At 46.8% G+C, this 13,481-nt stretch overlaps 1 protein-coding gene across 1 annotated transcript in view; it reads right to left on the bottom strand.

Annotated features, from left to right (window-relative positions):
* Positions 1-13,481, bottom strand: part of FANK1 (fibronectin type III and ankyrin repeat domains 1) — a 153,690-nt gene that overhangs the window by 64,783 nt on the left and 75,426 nt on the right. The window lies entirely within an intron of this gene.

Raw genomic sequence — 13,481 nt, 5'->3', positions numbered from 1 at the left:
GAGGTGAAGAGTAGCAGCATGAAAGACACGCCCACCTCGTTGCCGGAGGACGCAGGTACGCTGTTGTTCGTCGTTCCTGGGGTGTCACACATAGCGATGTGTGCTGCCTCAGGAACAGGAACAAAGAACAACCTGCGTCCAAAAGCAGCAAGGACATTTGGGAAATGGACAACGTGTCAACAATCAATGATTTGGTATTTTGCATCGTTAGCGGTCGTTCGTACGTGTCACACGCAACGACGTCGCTAACGAGGCCAGATGTGCGTCACGAACTCCGTGACCCCCAACGACATCTCGTTAGCGATGTCGTTGCGTGTAACAGGGCCTTTAGGCAAAAAGATTTGCAACACCCCAGTTCAGAGTCCACTCTCTACTCTGTGGCAGAGTCAAGTGCTGGGCAAAACCTTTAACAGAACATTGGTCCAGATGTCAAGAAGAACTGAATTGGTTTCTGGTCACGGGTCCTGAGAGTCTCTTTGATCTCCTCTTGTTCCATCAACAATTATGGACAAAAGTGTTGGCACCCTTTAAAATTGTTCCAGAAAATGAAGTATTTCTCCCAAAAAAATTATTGCAATTACACGTTTTGTTATACACGTGTTTTTGTTTTTCCTTTGTGTGTATTGGAACAACACACAAAAAAAATTGAAAATTGCACATAATTTCACAAAAAAATTCAAAAAACGGGCCGGACAAAATTGTTGGCGCCTTCAACTTAATATTTAATTGCACAACCATTGGAATAAATAACTACATTCAATTGCTTCCTATAACCATCAAAAAGCTTCTTACTATCACGGTTCTCCGTGCAGAGCATCTCACAGACCTGGAGATGCTCTGCGGCACTTACAGATCTAGCAGCCTAGTGACTATACTGGAGTCCAGGTTGGTTCTGGGAGGTGCTGATTGCTCCGCTGTTCCACCTTCTGGGTAATTGCTCAGCTTCCTTACTGAGCATGCTCCTCCAGAACTCTGCCAGTTGTATTATTTTCTGGCTCTATTGCTGCAAGCAGCTGTCTTGGTATAGTGACTGATTTTGGTACTCGACCCTGAACTGACCTCCTAACTTGCCTCTGTCTACTCCCCTCTGACTTCTCCCTCCGTTGCCATCTGGCTCCTGACCCTGGCTTTCTCTCCTGACTACTCTGTTGTCTGCCCCTTGTGTTCATACTTTCTCTCCTGGTTACCCGACCTCCGGTTTGTCTTACAACTACTCTCTTATCTGCTCCCTGTGTCTCTCCGCGTCCTCTCGGTTCTGACCCCAACCTGCATGACTTCCCTCGGCCTCTATGTATCCCTAGTGCCACCCAGTGTACAGCCTTATTACTGTGTTTCTCACTCCTCTGTGAGAGGGATGTTATACTTACACCACTCACCTAGAATTCTGGACTTTTTTTTTTTTACAAACTGAAGCTTATAAGGAAAAGGACAACCTACCAACAGTTAATCATGGTGGAGGATCCATAATGCTGTGGGGTTGTTTTGCTGCGTATGATACAGGAAGCCTTGACCGTATCACAAGGATCATGAAATCAGAGAATTATCAAGAGATTTTACAGCAAAATGTCCTACCCAGTGTAAGAAAACTTGGTTTGAGTCGAAGATAATGGGTCTTCAAGCAAGACAATGACCCAAAGCACACATCCAAAAATATGCAGGAATGGTTGAAAAAGAAAAAAATGGACTGTTTTAAAATAGCCAGCAACAAGTCCAGACCTCATTTCCATTGAAACTTTTTGGGGTGAGCTGAAATCTGCCACTGGGAAAAAGATCCCTGCAAACATTCAAGAGCTTGAACAAACTGCAAAGCAAAATTAGGAGAAAATACCAGCGGAGAAGTGCAAGAAGCTTATAGATGGCTACAAGAAACGTGTGGAGGCTGTCATCACTGCCAGAGGGTGTGTAACCAAGTATTAATTAGAGGTGCCTTTATTGCTGCACACGCTGTTTATTCTGTTTCTTCTTTGAAATTGCAAAATATAAGTTGACAAACCATGTTTATTGTTGTTACTTTGGACCACTAATTAAAAAATCCTGAAGATATAACATTGGTACATTTTCATTTATTTCTGAAGATATTGTACAGTCTATGAAAAAATGAGGAGGTGCTAATAAGGCTGAGCAGCACTGTAAATAAAGGGAAAGTGCTAACAAAAACTATTCAAAAATATGTCCCCTTCTTGGTATATATGTCCTCCTTCTAGTATATATTTCCCCCTCCCGGGTCCTCCTGGAATATATGTCCCCATCCTGTTTTTTTTGTCCCCATCCTGGTATATATGTCCCCTTTCTGGGCCCCTCCTAGTATATATGTCCACTTTCTGGTCCCTCTCCAGGGACATATGACCCTTCCTGAGCCTCTCCTAGTATATATGTCCCCCTCTTGAGCCACTCCTAGAATATATGACCCCCCCCATGAAATATATGTCCCTCTACTGGGCCCCTCCTAGTATATAAAACCCCCTCCTGGTATATATGTCCCCTTTCTGGGCTCCTCCTCGTATATATGTCCACTTTCTGGTCCCTCTCCAGGGACATATGGCCCTTCCTGAGCCTCTCCTAGTATATATGTCCCCCTCTTGAGCCCCTCCTAGAATATATGACCCCAACCATGATATATATGTCCCCCTACTGGGCCCCTCCTAGTATATATGTACCCCTCCTGGCAAATATGTCTCTGTTCTGTCTCTAAGGCAAAAAACAAACAAATAATTTTACTCACTCTCCCTGGCTTTCTCGTTGCGTGGCATCCCTCTTTGCGCTCTGATGCATTTCAGCTGGATGTGCGCACTTGGATGCACATCCTGCTGAAGCAGGGGTTGGGGTTGGCAGCACCCCCACCCCCGGCCTCTACAATGATTCCACCTTTGTCTTCAGCTCCTCCATGGAGCACTTACTATTCCCCGCCATGTCCTCATCACCTCCGCGTTGCCCGCAGCAGTATGATGAGGTCGCAACGTGATGACCTCATCATGCTGCTGCACACTGGGGCCAGAGATGACGTGCCCTGCACTGCCCCTGGTGTTACAACATGGCTAATTTGCATGTGATGTTCTTGAAGCGCTTCAAATGCATATTAGCTATGTGTAGTGCGCACTCTTTTTAAGACCGGCTTCTCACTTGCGAGTTTCTCGCAGTAGTGCAATGCGAGAAAATCTCGCATTGCCTCGGACACATGTTAAACAATGAGGCAGCTCCCATCTGCTATTTTTTTTTCTCACTCCAAATCGGACTGAGAAAAAAATCACAACAAGCTGTGTTTTGGACAGTTTCTCGTGCGAGTCTCTCCAATGCAACTCTATGGGAGCATGAAAAGAATGCATGTCACACAGATCGGCACTCACACCATCCTAGTGACATTAGTTTTTCTAAATACATTAATCGAATGTTTCTCAAAACACTGGAAATGAGTGAGGTCTCACAATGTCGGTCAATCATAGAGATTGACCGACATTGTGAGACCTCACTCATTTCCAGTGTTTTGAGAAACATGTGATTAATGTCAGTCGGTCTCTCCCTCTCGGTCTCTATTCTCTCTCTGTCGGTCGGTCTGTCGGTCGGTCTCTCTCTCTCTCTGTCCATGTCGGTCTATCCCTCTCCCCCCGCTCTCATACTCACCGATCCCCGATCACCGGCGCGGCGCTGCACGGCGTTCATTCTGGTCCGGCAGCTTCTCCTCTTTTGAAAAAGCCGGATGCTCATTATTCAATCTCGTAGTCCCTGCTTTCCCCACCCACCGGCGCCTATGATTGGATGCAGTCAGACACGCCCCCACCTCTGAGTGACAGCTGTCTCACTGCAACCAATCACAGCTGCCGGTGGGCGGGTCTATATAATGCAGTAAAAAAAATACATAAATAATTTATAAAAAAAACGACGTGCAGTTCCCCCCAATTTTAATACCAGCCAGGGTAAAGCCACACGGCTGCAGGCTGGTATTCTCAGGATGGGGAGCCCCACGTTATGGGGAGCCCCCCACCCTAACAATATCAGCCAGCAGCCGCCCGGAATAGCCGCATCCATTAGATGCGACAGTCCCGGGACTGTACCCGGCCATCCCAAATTGCCCTGGTGTGGTGGCAATCGAGGTAATAAGGAGTTAATGGCAGCAGCCCATAGCTGCCACTAAGTCCTAGATTAATCATGGCAGGCGTCTCCCCGAGATACCTTCCATGATTAACCTGTAAGATTAAGAAAATGAAGACATACACCCAAAAATCCTTTATTTGAAATAAATAACAAAAAAAACAACCTCTTTCACCACTTTATTCAAGACCCCAAATACCCTTCCATGTCCGACGTAATCCACAGAGGTCCCTCAACGCTGTCAGCTCTGCTACATCGGAAGCTGACAGAGAGCGGTCACAGGCCACGACCGCTCTCTGTGAGCTCCCCGCAGCGACTGAAGTGAGTCGCGCTATCAGCGATGACATGACTCAAGTTACCCGTGGCCACAGATCTCAGCGGGAGGACTTCTGCTGTGGCCGCGGGTAACCTCAGTGACGGCACCGCTGATCGCGCGGCTCACTGCGGTCACTCAGGGGATTTGCGGTCACCGGTGAGACCTTCACCGGTGACCGAAAATCAGGCCATGCCACACAGTCAGAGCCGCGAGATGACAATGAAGTTGGGTGAGGTTCATCTGACTTCATTCTGATCGTGTGGCTCTGTCTGTGTCTGCTGTCAGCGGCCATTCAGCTCTGCTACATGGCTCTGTCTGTGGCTGCTGTCAGCGGCCATTCAGCTCTGCTACATGCCTCTGTCTGTGTCTGCTGTCAGCGGCCATGTAGCAGAGCTGAATGGCTGATGACAGCTGCTGAGAAAAAAAAAGGATCACACACGGATCAAACACGCATTGCACACGCTCTGCTAGTCATTAAATAATTTAAAAAGCATCGCACTTGCATTGCACACTGACCTAACGTGAACTAAAATCGGCCGAGTTTTTTTCAGTCCAAGTCGGACCAGTCTAAGGCTGGTTTCAGACGTCCGTGTTTAATCAGGTACCAGTCACACGCATGGTTATGGTCACACGCATGTCATATGTGTGTCATATGTGTGACATCCGTGTTTGCATACGTGTGACACGTACCGGGTAATACACGTGTCTCTGCAATGAAAAGATGTTCTCTATTCACCTGTATCCAGCGATGCTGTCTCCGACTCTGCTGCCTCCCGCTCCTGACCCCCGCTCATTATTTTCATTGATTATTCACTGCCCGAGGATCTGGAAGCCAGAGCATCGTGGGGATAGCACCGGACAGCACAGCCGAGGACAGCACCGTCAGGGACATCGCCAGGGACATCGCCGGTGACAGGTGAGTATACAGCAGTTTGTGCAGTGACATCCAGGGGGTCATCAGAGCTCCCAATGAACTCTCATGAACCCCTGGAAGTCACCATCGTGACACTCGCTGTAGCGCAGTTGTCACAGGGGTGTCATCAGGAGGTCATCAGAGTTCATTGGGAAATCCGATGACCTCCTGGATGTCCCTGCACACACAATGCTGGCAGGATACTCCTCTGTCACTAGCGATGTCCCAGCAATGCTGTCCTCGGTGGTGCTGTCTCCAGCGCTGTCCCCGCGATGCCCCTGCTCCCAGCTGCTCACTGCGGTGAATAATCAATGAAAATAATGAGCGGGGATCAGGAGCGGGAGGCAGCAGTGCCGGAGACAGCATCGCTGGATACAGGTAAATATAGAACATCGTTTATTTAAAATCACATGTTTTCTCTGGTCCGTGTGACACCCGTGCTGCCGGAGAAAGAACGGACACATGTCCGTGTGAAATAGTGGGGCCACATGGTCCGTGTGAGTACACAATAGGGTAACATGGGTATGTGTGACATCTGTGTTAAAAACGGATGTCACACGTACCTAAAACACGGACGTCTGAAACCAGACTAAGTGGCTGAAGCAACACAGCCGGCCAAATCTGCTGTGGCCATATTTTCTGCAGGCTGCAGCTCTGACTAAGGTCCGGCTCAGGGATTAATAAACCTAAGTAAGTACTCAGGGCTTTGGCTCCCCTCTTCACAGGGCCCCATACACCAGTAATGCCTTGATGGCAACCCTGCTGACGCATCTAATGAGTGTGTGCCAAGGGAGTGAGAGAAGATCACTTGTGTATAGAAAAGTTATCAGTCAGTGTAATCCTGCCTTTGATGATAATGAACCTGCTGAAAACGTTCGCTGAAAGGACAGGAAGTATGAGTCTGAAAAAAGCAGCAGCAGCGACAAGTGTGAAAATGGTAAAATTACTACTTTTGCTTTTAATAAAAATTTTGATGTAAAGAAGAAAACATTTTTTAAAAATATATGTAACACCACAAAAACTGATTTAAAAAATACGCTTTTCCGATGATCGCTTTTCACTCTGCTCCGTCTGTAGCCAGTATATTGTGAGCTTGGGGAATATTAGCCGTCTTCTGCGGGATTTGCTGATACAATGGACATTGTCCTGTAAAACATACTTTCTCCAGTTCGGAAGCATCATCTGTGTAAAGAAGACATTCCTGTATTCCGTCTTTAAACAGATTTGTAGCTTAGAAGTGGGAGAAGCGTAGAAAATTGAATGAGAGAGGATTTAGATAGCTGACATGATGGAAGTCTGGGCTGCAGCGGCCCCAGCACAATGCCTTCTCAGGAACTGCAGCAGATTGCTTAAAATGCTGCAGCGGCGAGATTACATTCCTTTCTAACAGACTGTACTATGGTAATGCTAGAAGCTGTCTGAGCGCAGGTATATGCCGCATGATACAGATTCACAGCGGAAAGCCTACAACAACCTTGTGTAAAACGGGCAAAAGAATCTGCGGAATGTGCCGTAAATATATATAAACACTGTGCGCCGAGAAATGTGCAACCATTGAATACGTGATTTATTTTTATTATGTTCCTTTTTTAAAACAAAATATATCGCCGAATATATCCAAAATTATTCAGTCCATACTTGTGAGCATAATGTAAAACTTCACGTAGTGGAGGTTTTTCTGCATGAAAATCGCAGGTGAGGGCCGGAAAACTGCAGCATAAACTGTGCACATTTTTTTATGCATTTTTTTCCTGTTTTTAAGCTCCTGCCAGTACATTATGTCCTTCTTAATAAGTATCCATAAGATCCATGTGAATCTGTACCCAGCAGAGCTCTAAAAATGATCTTTTTCACTGCTCTTCTGTATGGTACTCGATGCCGAGCGGACCAACCTTGCCGCCTGCAGTGAGTCCACTAACCTGACTCCTTGATGCCGAGTGGACCAACTTTGCCGTCTGAAGTGAGTCCACTCACCCAACTCCTCGATGCTGAGCGGACCAACTTTGCCGTCTGAAGTGAGTCCACTCACCCGACTCCTAGATGCCGAGCGGACCAACCTTGCCGCCTGCAGTGAGTCCACTAACCTGACTCCTTGATGCCGAGTGGACCAACTTTGCCGTCTGAAGTGAGTCCACTCACCCAACTCCTTGATGCCGAGTGGACCAACTTTGCCGTCTGAAGTGAGTCCACTCACCCAACTCCTCGATGCCGAGCGGACCAACCTTGCCGCCTTCAGTGAGTCCACCAACCTGACTCCTTGATGCCGAGTGGACCAACTTTGCCGTCTGAAGTGAGTCCACTCACCCGACTCCTAGATGCTGAGCGGACCAACTTTGCCGCCTTCAGTGAGTCCACCAACCTGACTCCTTGATGCCGAGTGGACCAACTTTGCCGTCTGAAGTGAGTCCACTCACCCAACTCCTCGATGCTGAGCGGACCAACTTTGCCGTCTGAAGTGAGTCCACTCACCCGACTCCTAGATGCTGAGCGGACCAACTTTTGCCACTTGCAGTGAGTCCACTCACCCAACTCCTCGATGCTGAGCGGACCAACTTTGCCGTCTGAAGTGAGTCCACTCACCCGACTCCTAGATGCTGAGCGGACCAACATTGTCACCTGCAGTGAGTCCACTAACCTGACTCCTCGATGCCGAGCGGACCAGCCTTGCCAACTGAAGTGAGTCCGTTAACCAGGCAGAGCCTTTGACTGATCGAGCCAGATTAGAGCTCTTGCAGCGGACACAGAGGTTGGTCAGTACACACCACCCATTGGGCCACTCAGAAAGTGGAGGAGGCGGAAAAATGTCAGCTTTCGAGAAGCCCGTGGACACCACCCTTAAAGTAGCCTAAATATGCTACCATGGCCTGCAGCGTCTACAAACTCGTCGCCTATTGGACACACCTGTTCTGCAACTGCAAAAGTAGTTGCCAGCAGCGGATGTTGATGATTTGCCACGTGAATTCAGCACATTAATAACCTCATTGAATGTAAGTGCTTGAATTCCTGCGAGATAAATTGAGATGATTTTTTTTAAGTTTTGTTTCTTTGTTTTCATTATTTGCAGATGTCTACAGTATCTATTATGTGATGTTAATTCCATTACTTTTTCTTTTTGGTGCTGAGGATTGTATTTCTATAGATGGGGATAACTTTTGATTATGGGAATACGTCTTTAAGTAACACGGTGTTGTCTAAAGTTCTATTAGTGGGTGAAGGGGTGGACGGTTTAGAGGATAAGAAAAAAAAATACAAAACAAATCTGCTCAGCGGCCATTGAAGATCTGCAGTGCTCATGTATCATCTGAGTGGGAGAAAACAGTTTCTTGATTTTCTTTCCGCTTAGATGAAGCATGACCACTGCAGCCAATCAGTGGCCACTGATTGGCTGCAATTTTCACTGGTACTTCCTCTGTTGGAAGATCAGAGGAGAAAGTCGGGAGACAAGTGTCAAGCACTAGCAGAAGGAAGGAGGAGCGAAGGGTCAGTAGGTGAGTTGGAGGGTTCAGCAGGTGAGTTGTCGGGTTCAGCAGGTGAGTTGGCGGCTTCAGCAGGTGAGTTGGCGGCTTCAGCAGGTGAGTTGGCGGGTCCAGTAGGTGAGTTGGAGGGTTCAGCAGGTTAGTTGTCGGGTTCAGCAGGTGAGTTGTCGGGTTCAGCAGGTGAGTTGTCGGGTTCAGCAGGTGAGTTGGCGGCTTCAGCAGGTGAGTTGGCGGCTTCAGCAGGTGAGTTGGCGGCTTCAGCAGGTGAGTTGGCGGCTTCAGCAGGTGAGTTGGCGGCTTCAGCAGGTGAGTTGGTGGGTCCAGTAGGTGAGTTGGAGGGTTCAGCAGGTTAGTTGTTGGGTTCAGCAGGTGAGTTGGCGGGTCCAGTAGGTGAGTTGTAGTGGACAACCCCTATAAAAAAAAAAATTCTGGAAGAGACCTGCTAGATATCGCGATGGTCACCCTACAATTTTATACACTTTTCTATGTCATAATCCACATCTGCTCATTTTTTTTCCACTGTTTTTACATACACATGAACAACATATCTCACCCAATATTATTTATGCGTCATTTATTATTTACTTCTCGGGGCGATTTAGTGATGGGGTAGATGCAGATTGCTTGTGCTTATGTTATCCTATATATCACGTTCAGAGACACGATATCTGACCTTGGGAAAGTGTTAAAAAAAACATTAGAAAATCAGATACTTCCTACAAGACAGCGGACGGCGGGATACCAATTAAGACGGCGGATGGCATGGCCTGTCACAGCGATGCAAGCGGTATTCCCAAAAGAAGGCGCTTGTCACAAAAACACAATGCTGAAAGGTAAGATGTGAAAAACATGGTCCGGCCACGGAAGAATAATAATAGTTAATAATAATAGTTTGGAAGACATTTTTTTTTTTTATTGCCAGGTCTTCCAATAATCAGATATTATTGGCAGGGGACCCTATGCACAAGGGACCTCAAAACTTTCCCCATCACCTCTCTGGATATTTCTGCTTCTGTAAACATTTATATATTCTGCAAATTCAAAAATTCTAGCGCATCTTCCCTTAGGGCTCTTTGTTGTGCTGATCCTCTGTTACTCCTAATAGAAATTTATAATGGGGGAGTGTCATACAGGGTTTGATTTATTGAGTTCTGATTGGATGAAGTGTAGGAATACACCCTCTTCTGATAAAGGGGGAGTGGTAACACCCAGTTGTCAACATCTAATATATAAAGCTCAGTGTATGTATGTGTGTATGTTTGTATGTATATATGTGTGTGTGTGTGTGTGTGTATGTGTCTGTGTCTGTGTCTGTGTGTGTGTGTGTGTGTGTGTGTGTGTGTGTGTGTGTGTGAGAGTGTGTGTGTGTGTGTGTGTGTATGTCGAATTTACAATCAAGAAATTTTGCACAGACACTGCATGTGACTCAGGGAACATCATAGACTATGTTTTGATGGGAAAATGTAACCCCGCGCTTTACAGTTACTCTCCAAAATCCTGCCTCCATTAAACTGAATGGAGGTAGGAGCTACAGGCTATTAATAGCAACTGTCAGTGGTTGCTATAGGAACAAAATAAATTGTTAGTATAAGAAGCTTCTGTGTTAGGTAATAAGATGTTGGTGGGGAGACGGATAGAGAGAGACAGAGAGAGACAGACAGAGAGAGAGAGAGAGAGACGAGGAATGAGACAGACGGGCAAAGAGACAGACCTGGAAACAGACAGACGGGGAAAGAGACAGACGGGGAAAGAGACAGACCTGGAAAGAGACAGACCTGGAAAGAGACATCCGGGGAAAGCAACAGACCTAGAAAGAGACATCCCTGGAAAGAGAAAGCCCTGAAAAGAGACAGATGGGCAAAGAGACAGACGGGCAAAGAGACAGACGGGCAAAGAGAGAGACGGGCAAAGAGAGAGACGGGCAAAGAGAGAGACCTAGAAAGAGACAGACCTAGAAAGAGACAGACGGGCAAGGAGACAGACGGGCAAGGAGACAGACTGGCAAGGAGACAGACTGGCAAGGAGACAGACAAAGGCAGACGGAGTAAGAGACAGATAGGGAAAGAGAGAGATAGACAGACACACACATAGAGACAGACAGAGATAGAGAGAGACAGACACAGAGATGGAGACAGATAGACTGATACAAATAGACAGAGAGAAACAGACAGACAGAGACATAGACACAGACAGACAAGGAAAGACACAGACAGACAGACAGCGACACACAGACAGAGACTGGGAGATAGACAGAGAGACAGTTACTATCCCGGGCAACGCCGGATACTACAGCTAGTATGCAATAAAATTTCCAGAAGGAATAACAAATGAATGGAGGAAAAATATTGACTATAACCAACAGGAGAGGTGATGGCTTCACTGGCCATGTGTTCTTATGTATTTCATTATCATAATCATCCTCGTATAATTAATTAGCATAATTGAGTGTTTGCTTCACACTATGTCAATGTGTAAAGTCACATTTTAGGGAACCGGTCATCAGGTTTGGGGGGCCACTACACCCCCAGTATGTCGTTATACAGGTGGGTTTAGTGCTCCATTCAGGTCTATGTCATCTTGTTTTAAAGGTCTTATATCTTAGAATGGAGCAGAGGTGAAGCTTGTTTGAACTCCGCTCCATTCATTGTCTATGGGACTGCAGAAAGAAATGGAGCACTATACTCAGCTTTCTCCAGCAGTCCCATAGACAATGACGGAAGTGGACGCCGAACATGTACACTCCCAATTCAAACAAATCTGCAGATCCTGGTTCTAGGGGTCCAACACTCCATTCTAGTGATGGCTAAATGTCTCAGCAGTCAATGGTTATTGTCAATGGTGTGCCGTGCTCTCGGGAGACCTCTGGCGAGTCTGGGACCAGGTCACAACGCCTTATTATATGCAGGCCTGCTTGTGTTTAAATGTATCTGCTTTTTTTTTGGTGCTGTAGGGATTAAGGACTCTTTCCTATCTGGCTGTCCTTTAGAACCTTAATGTCAGGTGCAGCTCTTCTGATCACTCCCCTTCGGTATATATAGTCACGTGACCTCATCTGATGCTGGTTATAGAAGCTCATCATACTTATGCTGACAAAGTTGGAAGGAGCAAGTCTCTGGGAGAAGCTAAGGAGTTGTGACTATTGCAGCTGTGGTGTTTAGCTGCACTGGAGGAGCTTAGAGTGTTTTCCTTTCTGTGTCTATTTTCACCCGGTCTGTCTCCCTTGAGTTGTATTATTGTAGTGGTTAGACTAGTGCTCCCACTGGACTTCTCACTAGCCAGGGTGAGTTCAGGGCAAGCAAGGGCCTCGGCGCGTGATTGGTGCTGTGGGACAGGACCTGTATAATGACTGACATTAGGGAGTGCAAGGATCAGCCTCAGGTGAGTGTAGGAGGTGACTTTGCTACCCTTTCCCTAGCACCAGGGCCCACTGTTGTATCATGTTCCTGATGTACCCTGTGTGTTGCAACGCTCACCGGGGATTCGCTTAGACCTGGTGGAATTCAGGTAGTCATTGTGTGCCAGTTTGCCCCTATCCAAATGTTAAATGATAACTTACTATTTTGACAATAGTGACCCCCAAAGCTATTGACTAGTTTTGGTTAAAGGTTCACATTACTAAAACATACTTTTTTTGAGAAAATGAATGCAATGCATTGTGTTGTATACCTACCTACATGATCCCCCTCTTTTATCTCTACACTATACAATCTTTTCTGAATATATACCTTTGTAATTATTTATTCTGCACTCTCTTAAAGGGAACCTGTAACCACTTTTTTGGCCTATAAGCTGCGGCCACCACCACCGGGCTCTTATATACAGAATTCTAACATACTGTATATAAGAGCCCAGACCGGGAGTATAACATAAAAAACACTTTATAATACTTACCTAACGGTCACGCGGTGGGCCTAATGGGCATCTCTGTTGTCTGGTTCCCGGCGCAGCATCTTTCGGCCATCTTTGATCTCCTTCTCTAGCCGTGGTGCATGACGAGTCCGACGTCATCCACACCCACCGGCATTCAGATCCTGAGCAGGTGCACGTTGATCTGCCCTGAGCAGGGCAAATGAAAGTATTGTAGTGCGCCTGCGCAGGACCGGCGAGTGTGTATGACGCAGCCGCATCATGCTCCCAGGCTTCAGAAAGAGGACGAAGATGGCCGAAAGGCGGAGACGCCCGCAGCGGGGAACAGAGAAGCCCATATGGCCAACAGCGCGACCGTTAGGTAAGTATTATAAAGTGTTTTTTATGTTATACTCCCGGCCTGGGCTCTTATATACAGCATGTTAGAATGCTGTATATAAGAGCCCGGTGGTGGCCGCAGCTTATAGGCCAAAAAAGTGGTAACAGGTTCCCTTTAAAGAGGGGTGAGGACTAAACAAAAACTTGGATGTAGTAGAAATGTCAACCTAAGCTGTACTCGCTTGCTTTCACTCCCATAGATCCCAGAAAAGGCCGGTCTGGTGGTCTTCTTCGGCACCGGACATGAAGAGGTCTCCATTCTTATATCACATGACCATCGAGTCCGGTGATTTGGTGATTGGGACCAGAGAAACATCTGATTAGTCGCCTATCTAGTCACCTGGTCATTGCAGCAAATCTCAGGCCTTAGAGGTCATGTCGACACACCACCGGTGACCTCAGTACTTGAGGTGCTGACAAAACCACCAAAAATGGGTGCGCGGAA

This window comes from Anomaloglossus baeobatrachus, chromosome 5, assembly GCF_048569485.1.
Source record: "Anomaloglossus baeobatrachus isolate aAnoBae1 chromosome 5, aAnoBae1.hap1, whole genome shotgun sequence".
NCBI classification, from domain to species: Eukaryota; Metazoa; Chordata; class Amphibia; order Anura; family Aromobatidae; genus Anomaloglossus; species Anomaloglossus baeobatrachus.
The sequence above is the reverse complement of the archived record's forward strand: the minus strand, read 5'-3'. Positions and strand labels throughout refer to the sequence as shown.